This window comes from Astatotilapia calliptera, chromosome 13, assembly GCF_964374335.1.
Source record: "Astatotilapia calliptera chromosome 13, fAstCal68.1, whole genome shotgun sequence".
Lineage (NCBI taxonomy): Eukaryota > Metazoa > Chordata > Actinopteri > Cichliformes > Cichlidae > Astatotilapia > Astatotilapia calliptera.
This window is the reverse complement of record NC_137434.1, coordinates 8,778,328-8,788,665: the sequence shown is the minus strand read 5'-3', so window position 1 is coordinate 8,788,665 and position 10,338 is coordinate 8,778,328.

The window sequence follows — 10,338 nt, the reverse complement described above, 5'->3', positions numbered from 1 at the left end:
CCCACACTGACATTTAGGGAGCGCTTCATAAATCTTTTTTTTCTCTCCTTCCTCAAATCAACATTTCTCATATATGTTGCACAACTTTGAAAACATTTGCCAATCGGCTTTTAGCAATTTTTTTTTTTTTAACTTTTCAGTTACTAAACAAACGGGGCACACTAGGAGAGACTTGGATGAAAGGTGTAAATATTGATTTTTGTGGTGGTGAAATTGAATCTGCTTTCATTAAAACTGAGTGGTATTATGACTAGGCATGTGGGGAAAATGCGAAGCTGTTTAGTTTAAAGTTTAAAGAATGTGTATTTTTTTATCGTAAAGGAAAAGGGATCTTAAAACTGAAACTACTTTAAAGTGTGATGACAATTGCTGTAAAAATAACAACATTTTTACGGTTTTGTATCATTCTGTATGATTAATGTTCATTAGCAGTAATTTACTGTATATTTTTTTACAGCATTTATATATTTTTTCCTTTTTGAAGCAGTACGATTCAGAGGGAAATCATTTTTAACATTCAAATCACTAATTTAGACATGTTGATGTTGATGCTTATTTGGGTTTCTGTGTTTATACTTTGATTGTTGTGAATGTGTAATGCAGTTTCCAGTGTTTGCGTGACTGAGAACAGTCAGGGTGAACAATAAACCACCATGATGTGGAGTCCTGGGGCAATTAATCAGGTCTGGTCCGCAATCATTAAGGACGTCTGTTAAAGATGTTGCACACATTCTCATAACCTTAGATGCAAGGAGGTGGAGGCTTGAGCCCCAAAATATATTAATTAATGATACATGAACAAAGATATGGAACTGTGTCGTTTTAAACTAATAAAAAGTTTATGTGGAGTACATAGAGTTCAGTGTACACCATCCATATTGCATGTAATTAAAAATAAACAGCTAATAGTGTTTTACTGTGAAGCCTGGATTCTGTACATCACAGTACCATGAACATTTTTCCATCAAAATACTGTTGACGGAGCATCCATCAGGTAGAGCATAAAATGACAATCAATTAGCTGTCAGTACTTTACTTTTATCCATGAATGGATAGATGGATGAAGTTATCCAGTTCAGGGTTGCAAGGATGCTGGAGATTATCCCTGCTGACACAGAACAAGAGGCAGGATACATCCTGGACAGATCATCAGTCTATCAAAGTACTTTACTGTTATTTATAATGGAAATGTCTTACTGTGCACATGTGTGTTGTTACTTACAAACATAGTTGTTTCCGGGTGTATTATCAAAGTTTGCAAAAAAAGAAAAGAAGGTGTTTAAATTGTAAAAAAAATAAATAAAAAAAAATCTAAAAAGGAACAGGAAGGAATTACAAAGAAAGTAAATGCAATCATTAAAAAAATAAAGGGAAAAAGTAAGGAAACCCAGTTGGAGTACTGTATTATCAGCTGGATATAAATATAACCTCCACCAGCCTTTAGCCCTGTGTTTGTTATATTTAATGTAACCACAAGCAATTCTGAGCAGGAAATGAAACATTTTGTGTGTGGTGACATAAAATATGGGCGTAAAAAGGACGTTTGAACCAGTGTGCATTTTTGTGACATTGGTGAAAACCAAAAAATGGTAATTGCAACAGGGTTGCATGTTGTTGCTGCTGTAACTCTCCTCCAACAGCCTCCAAAAGCAAAAAGAGGCTGCTTTTATCTGATGCTTCTTCTACAGAAAAAAAAGGATAAACCAGAGCAGAAGCAAGATGTAAACAGGAATGCTGTATGTATTTGGAGATCGACTAAACATAAACAGTAATCAAGACAAACCACGGATGTATTAAAAGATGGTGGTACCACAAACAGCTACCACATTCCTACCTATGGAGGTTGCTCACTGGCCGCAGGCTGTTGGCCTCTTAGAGCATTTACACTGAAGTCCTTCTCCAGCCAAGCACGCTGAAAGCATATTAGTTCCAAATAGCCTCCTCCTGGATCTTTTGACTGCCAGCTGAATGCTATAAAAATAGACTCCATGAATCTTATTGCACTGAGTGGATCAAAACGTGATGACAAAAGGAATGATTTCACAATTAGAAAAGAAAATTCTAGTTGAGCCAGCGAGTGCCACAAGATCCTTTAGTGGATATAATTTATCTGAATTTCAGGAGCGGGACCACACCTCATACACTCCTTGTCTATATATACCTTCTGCACTACAGACACTCAACGACATTAAACAAGTCTGTGTTTCCTAAAAGAGCAAAGTTACTACTTACCTGTCTAGCTGGTTCATCATGGGCCATTTGTCCATCAGGCCATCAGACCAAGATCTCAGCCTATCTTCATTGGATCACTTACAGGCAGTCCAAGAATCCCAACATCCAGACAGACCGAATGCCGCTGGTCCCCCTGGGGAACCTTCCAGCAGCCGTTCTCGCTGCTTGACAATCTGGTCTACCCTATCCATTCCTCTGAATTCCTCTCTGTGCTCCAACAATTTCCAAGACCTCCATCATGCTCAATCATCACTTCTTCTAGGAGATGCCTTCTTTGGGGATCTGCACAGCCTGGGAGCCACTACCAGTCCCCTCTGAGGCCTTCCCCAAACTGTAGTACCAGTTCACAATCCCTCATCTACCATCATAAACTCTAACTTAAGATGCGGTCCAAGCTAGTGAAATGCTATTTATGCCCATTATACACTAAAATAGATTGTTGAATCAAACCGCGTTAAGCTGCTTGGGAAAAAGAAAAAGAAACACATTATCTCAGTGCAGCAGATAATATTTCTTTGGCTTCTTTGCCAACATCATTCATATAAATGAAGCATCTGTGAGGAAACTGGCATGTGGAAGACAGAGAGTGGACCCAATGCAGGACTCGCTGGACAGAATCCAAAACTGAACATGCAACACATGATGCATTAGACTAACAAAATAAAACAGGAAACACACACAGAGAGACAGACTGAGTTTGTGGGCTTGACACAGGGGCTGGGAATAACCAGACTGAGGTTCAAAAGAAAGTACAAAACTCAAGACAACAAAAACAGAAATGAAATTCGAACATCTCCCAAATCAGACTGAAGCACAAAAAAAATCAAAAAACTGAGTCAAAGACCCAGGACTATGACATCTTCGCAATGAAGTGAAAAAACTGAAACAGAAGTATGAAAGTAGAACCAGAAAACACAGGAAGAGATACCTAATGGAGGCCTAAAGGTACATTTAATTTACCTTAGACTTTAATACATCAGCGGGCAAAGGGAGAAAATCGATACCACGACTCGCAAGAACACCAAAGCATTAAAATACATCCGAACATCTGTGCACTATTCCCACATAGGCAAGAGACACAGCAGCAAGATGTTCCAGACCTGGGGGACCCGGTTTGAATTTGTGGCTCCATCACAGACAGCCCCTGCCAGAGCCCTGGGTTTAGAGCCGCAGAGTTCACGACATGTTTCTCCTCCCTGGAAAAAATGAGCGATCCCTGCCTACAATAAAAAAAAGGGGGGCAACAGTTAGATGTGTGTTTATATGTGTGTGTGTGTGTGTGTGTATGTACATGAAAGTGTCAGTGGGCAGGATTGGCAGCAGCTCCAAAGAAAGGGAATGGCGTAAAGAGAGAAGAGTGGAGGTGTTACAAACTTGGGGATGTGCACAAAGGGCCCTCTGTGCAGGACTGTGGGTCGTGCGCGTACGCCTTCTTCGACCTGCCGCAATGAACCCCCCCCCCGGTAAGGGGAACCTTCCATTCTGAAGCTGCCCAGCGTGTCCAGGGTGAGCTCACCTAAATAACACGACAAATAAGGAAAAAGTGAGTGCAGAAATAACACAGGGAGAGCCGGGTGAAGAAGGGAAAAATGCGGCAGCACCAGCAGCAGGCTGTTGAAAATGGATTTCATCTCTCTAGCGACAATGTCTCATTGTTTTAAAGAGGAGGGGTGAGCAGGCGGGGAGCGAAAAAACAAAACAAAACACTGGAATTGAGGAATGTATGAGTCTCATTCATTACCCCTATTTTCTTCTGTTTAAAACATCCCCTGTAATAATAGTTGTGCTCACATATATAAATACAAGAGTGATTTCCTTTGGCAGCCAGAGCGCTCATGACATCCACCCCCAACAAGCAGAAGAGACACTGAGGCTGTGTATGTGCGCCTGTGTGTGAGAGAGAAGGCTGAGAAAGTGCGTGTTTATAGACTCAGGCATGCTTTTGTGTATTTATGCGTCTGCGAAGCCCTCGTGGTTTATACTAGAAACTCTTTACCCCCTGCAGAACACGGACCATCTGACAAGCTCGTTGGCACTCGGCGCTCCTTGCCAAATCTGCTACCCCACAGTGCTGGTTAATGCTAATAAAAACCCGAAGCACTAAACAAACCTTTTCAGGGGAAAATTGTAGTGGAGGGAGGGGGGGACCAAACAGTGGAAAAATCTGTTTGATTCCTGTTGGGTTTTTCTGTTGTTGCTTTTTTGGGGGATTACTGTGGAACCGGCAGTGTCAGAATCCCCAGAGCTGTGTTGTTGTTTTAGTGGTATTGTTGTTCAGAGCAGAGCCCCCCTCAAAACCCACACTAAAGCGAAGCTCCAAATCCAAACATCATGGCTAAAGTCAAACACCAAAGAGCAAAAGGGTCTGGCAAAGGGGTACCGGCCAGCTAGGCAACCAACCGGATAAACCGCCGGAGAGTGGGAGGCGAGCGTCAAGTCGAAATGTTTTATAACGCTGCCTGTCAGCACAGGTCGAGATCAGCAGATAATTTTTCCATATGGAGCGCCGCTAAACCGTAAAGATTAACTCTCTGATTCTCTCATGAGAATCCAGACAGAATCCTTTGTGATGGGAAACACACGGGAGAGGTGAGATTAATTCCAAAGAATGCAACAATCCATTTGCAGGGCCCCTCCTGTCTCTGTTTCCTCTCTTCCGGTAGAGTGGGCATCCATTCAAAAAAGCAGGGACATAAATATTTACAGTAATTAGATACATGCATGTAAGGACTCTTGGTCTGGAAAGGAAACACAAGCCGAAGTCTCCCGTTAGTCGTATGTCATGTGTCAACCACAATTCATCATTTCACCGCATCCACGGCCCTCGTTGTGTCGATGGTTTAATATATTTGTTCAGGAGTGAAAACAGAGGCAGGTGGAAATTCCGGAAAAAATGCAGGTTGCACTTCTTTTGATTTAATCAGATATTTATTAGGAAAACACCCCAGACTTGTTAGAGTATTTCTTCTCCAAGAGCTAAGAGCAAAACTGCAACTTTGCTCCGTGGTGCTCCGTCAGAAAATTCATTGTGAGATGTGGTGGAGCATCCAGTAGCAAGAGGCTCGGCTTGTGAGAGAGGGACTAGCTCACCTCTGTTATCTGATTAGATGCACGATGCCAAAAAGTGTCGATGAAAACTACCAGAGCTATGAATCAGTGCTACGTTACAGGGTTCCCTGCAGGTTTAGCTCACATGCAAAAAGTTGACATGAGTGGAGGAGACAGAGGGTATGTAGTTTGCCTCTCGGGGATTGTTTCTCAGACCTTCTGACTGGACCAAAACACACTCATCTGTGGTGGCTAAGCAGATGTCTGCCTGGGCTGATGCATGCCTCCGTGCCTGCGTTGATTTCCTGTTGCCAGCGCTGACAGGAAGTGATCTGCCGAAGCTGCTCCAGGACAGAGCGGAGGGCCTGCAACTGATTCTGATGTATTCAGGAAGAAAGATGGTCCTGGCTCTCATTTGGGAGGCAATCAGCAAGGACTAAAGACAGTCCCATTGTTACAGCTTATCTTCGTAGTTGTATTAATTCCACCTTCTTCAGTAATAGTGTGTACCTTTGCTGAGAAAACAACAAAGCTAACTGTTTACCTGCCATTTGGAACAGTAGTTTATGGCAGCAAGAGGATTATGTGTGGCTGATATAGTGGATTATAAGACTGACTCAGTCTTGTTTTTAAATATTTTCTGGACAACAATCACCGATGGAGCTGAACATAATTCACAGTTTGAGGTATTTTCATGGGAAGCTGTCTTACTACAGACGACTATATTATGAGTAGTAAATCATTCCAAAGAACCTGGCTGGGCTGCTTGTGTGTGTGTGTGTGTGTGTGTGTGTGTGTGTGTGTGTGTGTGTGTGTGTGTGTGTGTGTGTGTGTGTGTGTGTAGCTCTCTAACACCTGGACCAGCTCCAGGAGCCATGCTTTAAAAAGCTGTCAGTCAAAAGCTTAGGCTCCTTTGTGCTGACTTAGGGCACCCCTTATCCTCACCCCCCCTCCACCAGCCCCAACCTCCAACAACTGCACCTGACTGAGCTTGTGCAGGGACGAGATCTCACCTTAGGTGAAACAACATTGCACTGGTTCTCCCTTTACCCAATGGCGTACTTGTGTCAGCGGCTGCGTCGCAGAATGAGAGAAGGAGCGAGACGTGGAGAAGGGTGAGAGCAGAGTTTGCTTTTTGTCGTTGCCGGGGATTTGTGAGAGAAGGAGTTGGACGCTGGGGTGGGAAAAATGCTTCGATATTGCCACACCTTGCAGATATCTCAGTGCATTCAGATTTTTTCTCATATCTCTTGGCAGGGTGAGGTGAAGTGAGATACGGTAAGAAAATAAAACACGGGCCCCGCAGCGCTGGACCCGAGCCCCTTTCACACAGTCTGCTTGCCGAGTGCTGCCAGAGCAAACATGGTGGCTGTTATTGTAGAGGACATGTACATGCAGTTGAAATTATACTTCCCAACGAGCCTGCTTTTAAAGCCACTGTGAATGGAGGAAGCAATAACTTGGAGGAGCGCTTTCTCTGACACACACACACACACACACATATATTGCATACAAGAAGTGAAAACATGCAGCCACACATGCACATGTATCCATGCATTTAGCTTCAGCCAACCGTGAACTCCCAGGCATCCACTTTCACCCGGCCTGTTCGTCTAGCGACCCCACTGTTTGGCGTCCAAATGGCACAATTATCTGCAATTTATGCTCAGACAAAACGGATCACTTCCCCGGTAAATGAAATTCCCCATTGAGAAAAAGAAACATGGGGGCAGGGGCGATAAGGTCAGTAATACTTTCCCTGGTATTTTCTCTGGTATGAGACAAGAGAGTGCAAACTGAATGCCCCACTGCCCCTTTCCCAGAAGTAAAGCAGCACAGATACGCCCAGACTCAGGTGTTTTTGGAGAGAGTTTTGCATTCCTTAAAAAGTAAAGAAGACTCATTGAGAAAACCTTTAACTTCCTATTGTTCCCTGAAGGACAGTCGGAGCCATTACAAGAATGAGTGATGAGAAATTAAAAAGCCGTGGAAATCCAATGCTATGCTTGGATCCGACTGCATTTCCATTAGCTTTTCAGATATCCATTAATCATGTTAATGAGCCTGAAGGAGTCAGCGGCAAAAACAAGAGATCGCTGAGACATTGTTTTGCAAATGCTGGGTGCAGGTTGTAAAGAGCACTGGCCGGTCTCCAGCGCCGCTCTTACCAGGAAACAATAACAAGTGTATCTAGTTGACTCGATCTGTATCATGTTGACACTGCAAACTTGGCCACAATTGTTTCGAAGGTCTACAAGTGAATGTATGTAGACTGGATGTCTTCCCAGTGTGTCTTGTTAAAGCGTCAGTTTATGACAAATAAAACTGTTCCAACTTAAAGTCTTTTCTTTTTACAAGGTGTAGTCAAAGCAGGCAGGATGAGCTCAAGTGTCCCGGATGCTTAAATAAATTCAGAGATTGTATTAATTTTTTCTTTCATCTTACTCATGTGCTTGTTGGGACAAGTAGGCTTTACCTTTTATACGTACCTGGATATATGAGTGTTTACACAGACGTGCATAGGGACACACACCTAAAAGGAAAATTCCATCCTTGAGTTCTCAAGTGATTACTCTTTTGCTCTGTACAGTGCAACACTGTCGCACTGTTCTTTTCAAGTGTTTCTTTGCCGTGCCTCATCTACTGTAGGCTGCTGGGCATTATTTCCAACATTCAATCAATAAGAAATGGCAGAAAGAGGCACTGAGTGTGCTTTTCAGACTCAAAAAAAGGTTAACTGTGTCAGTGGACACAGTTAAAATCCAAACAATTGCAATGACAGGCACAAAGCAGCAGGTCTCAGGTGCGTGGCTCTTGCAGCCATCTCCAAGTACTTTGGATCATGTCCTGAATGTGAAAAAGTGCTGAAAGAATTTGAGTATAAATCATTGGGTGTGGCGCCCAGTAATTTCTTTTTTGGCCAGTCACACTTTAAGCCAACTTTGCCAGTCACAATAACATAAGATGAGAATAGCTCAACAAATGGAAAAAGACTTCTCCAAGAACTTATACTGTCATCTGCATGATGCTGAGAAACACAAAGTCAACACACAATACTTAAATGTGTAGCCAGAAGCAGAGTATGGGGTTTATGTATTTTGTCAAAACTACTACTACTAATAATAATAATAAGTCAACACAACAAAAAAATCGATCATTTGTAGTTTTATTGTATATATGATGCCAAACTGAACTCAATACAGGAAATGTCATGCAGCAGTATTTGCACTAGCATTTTATATTTGACACAAATCATTAATGATCAGCTGAACAGAAATTTTCACTTGTCTGGTCTCATATGTACAGACTTGTGTCCATCCGTCCATCCATCACATCAAATAAACATTTTCCATCTTTAAAAGGTGAAAAAAAAATATATCAACATTTGGAAGAGCAGTTGTATCAGACACCACCTGTCATCAGATTTTTAATTGCTTTAATTGTAATTACTTCTTTTTTTTAATGTCAAAGGATGTGATTTGTGTCAAAATAGAACAACTATCGCTATCTTTTTTCTTGGTTGCCATGATGACCTATCTCTGCCTTGTCAGGACAAAACAGATGCTGCAGAAAGAACATTTGCCTGACTATTGCATATGGATAATATGTGTGTGTGTGTGTTCTGTGTGTTTGTGAATGTGACAACTGTTAATCCAGTCTACTTCACACTTGCTGTGCAGTGTTTAACTTGAAGACATTTGAGTAATGTACAAAGAGGAACAATAAAAAACTGCAGCTTGACAGAGGTAAAGAGGCAGCGCTGGGCCAAAGCACAAACTCTCCAAGATTTCCCCAGAGAGCAAGCTGCAGCTTAAAAAAAGTAAAAAATAAAAAAACTTGCCCTATGATCATCTAAAGTGACAGAAAGTCAACAGTGTGGTGCTCTGTGCACTGCAAACCAGAAGTAGCTTATTGTGCCGGCCAGTTAACTTTCTTATACCCACACAAGCATGAGTTTGTTAACAAATTGTGACCCACTGAGAACAGGCATGCTTCATAGTCCAGTCATATAAGGGTTTATGCGTTCATCGTCACCATCATCATTATTTTTAATACATAGTTCAGAAAAAAACCCCAACCCAATATGTACAACAGTGTTACAGTTCAAATAAAACGCCCACTTTGTTTGAATAAAGCAAAAAAAGGAAAGGAAAAGTTTACATATTTATATTTCTTCTGTCAGTAGCCCTACTGTCCAAACACACCTGCATACACGTGAATCCCAAGGTCACTTGTGTATGAAAGATTAAGAGACTAAATAGCTGCTGTGTGCAGCTCTAATGACTGATCTGTCATCAGCTTTCATTAAGCACACTGGTTTTACCAAGGTGAGACAGTTCTGTCAGTTTGGATCGAGCCACTGAGCTGAGGGGTGGGGGTGGGGGTGGGGGGGGGGGGGGGGGAGAGAAAGCTAGAACAGCAGAGTGATCTGAACTTCCAGTAAAATACTGGAAGCAGAAAAGAAACTGCTGTTGCGTGTTTGGCGTGTGCATACAGAGCCCATGACTTGGGTCGCTGGCGCTGCATCCTTAAAGGCAAATTCCAGCAAAGTCATCATTTGGAAGAAACAGAGCATGCTTCATGAATTCCAGAGTAGTGTTGCTTGGGCAATCTCATGCTTTGTTTCTCAAATGAGCTGCTTATTTTGATGGTAAATCAGAATCTATCTTACTCTTAGTAAGGCATCAGCTACAAGCCAAAGACCGGGTCCAGGACAGGAACCAGAACCTCCAGTGTGTCACCTCAGACAGAACACACAGCAACTTGAAGAGCTCGCTTTCTAAAGCTCAGGAACACTGCTGACAGTGTTTAGACAACTGCTTAAGTCTCTGCTTCCCGCTATAACTCAAGCCATCTCCTCTTTTCTCTTCCATCCCGCACCTCCAGGAAACCAGAAGGGAGAATCAGCGATGAGTCGGAGACTGAAGAAGCAGCAAACATTAAAGAAATGAAAAGAGATTTAATTCTGTCACTAGATGGTGCTGGAATCTCCAGCAACATTTTGCAAGTGAAAAGTGGAAGAAAATGGCATTTGAGGTGACATAAGGAGGAAGTTTC